We start from the raw sequence: 1,578 nt of genomic DNA on the forward strand, positions 1-1,578 counted from the left end.
CCACATGTGCTCTTGTATATCTTTACGGATCTTTGGTTGTTGCTGCCTGTGCATAAAAGTCAGCTATGGTATTTCCCTGATACTTGCACTTAGTCCTTTTAGTGTGAGCTTCAATTTTGGTGACAGACAACACTTTATGCCAGGACATATGAGACTTCCAGTAATTTCACATAATTTCTGGAACACTTATAACACATACATATACAGATACAACATAAAAAGGCTTAATGTTACTTCTTACTTGACAATGCTTCCATGTAATTTAATACAACAAATACTTTTAATTAGTTTAAAATCACTCTTTTTATAAGGAGAGAGATCAAATCTTTGAGATTTCAGGAGACCTCTGAAATATCTCATATCTCAAAATCAGTTCTATGTGAAAAAGACTTCATTTAGAGTTTGATTTGGGGCAAGTTTGTCAAAAATATCAAAAAAGGCTTTAAAACACTTAGTCAAATAAGTCATTGTGAAAAAATTTTTAGTTACCAATTTAACCAAAATAACAGTTAAAGACTTCATAGGCAAATATAGATGGTTATATGGTTCTGAGCAAAATTTAGCTCTTTTAACATCCAGAGGACTAAGTTTGCTTAAGTAATCAAAGACCTGATAAAAATATGGCAAGACATTATATTTTTTTCCTTTTTTGGGGGCAGGTTCCTTCAAGGTAAAGAAAAGCCTTTTTTAATCTCCCCTTATCAAGGGCAGATCAATAAAATAAAACAAAACAAAAACAAAAACAACTTTGTTCTTTTAACAAAGATAAAACCAAATCCCAAGTTTGTACTAGTTTACTTTTGATACTTAAACTCATTTACTTAAATTAGTTCCAAACCTATTCAGTCCTGACCATGCATAAAATTCCTTTCCAAAGATTTTTTTTTTTAAACAAAACTGACAGTTTTCTATGCCCATTTTCATTTGTCCCTTATTTTCTTTCCCATTTAGAAATAACAAGCCTTATGACAAAATCACTTTCTTTTTCCTTAACAAAACCATCTCCATATCTTATAATTTTCCTTACTCAAAAGCACATCCCATTTCTATTATTATATGTTGTAGTTTTAATGACATATATTAGAATTCTTAATCCTTTGAGATCTTAATTTTTTAGTGAAAAAAAGAAGTAAACAATTGTGATTTGTATTAACTTACTGTGGCTTGGCAAACAAAAATACATTTTAATTTCTAGAAATATATGCTACTTTATAAAACAATCTTTCAATAAAGCATAAGATATATTTATTAAGCAACCCAAACATAGTCTCTGTAATAAGAGTCCAAAAGTATGCAAACTTAGACTTGTTTAGCAATTAATGTTTCAGTATTTTATCTTATTTGGAAATGATCTAGACATCAGTAAATTCTCATCATTTAATTTAACTTTGAAAAACTCTAAGAATGTAAATTACCAAAGAATTTAGGAAACTGTTTAAATCATAAAACAATTATTGCTTAAAAATTCACCTAAAAACTCTTATTTCATTTACATCTATTTAATTATTTTGTTCTTTATAAACATACTTAGATTACTTATGAAGATTTTTGAGTAATTAAAGCATTTAATCATTATCT

The sequence above is a fragment of the Vicugna pacos genome, chromosome X (assembly GCF_048564905.1).
Source record: "Vicugna pacos chromosome X, VicPac4, whole genome shotgun sequence".
Lineage (NCBI taxonomy): Eukaryota > Metazoa > Chordata > Mammalia > Artiodactyla > Camelidae > Vicugna > Vicugna pacos.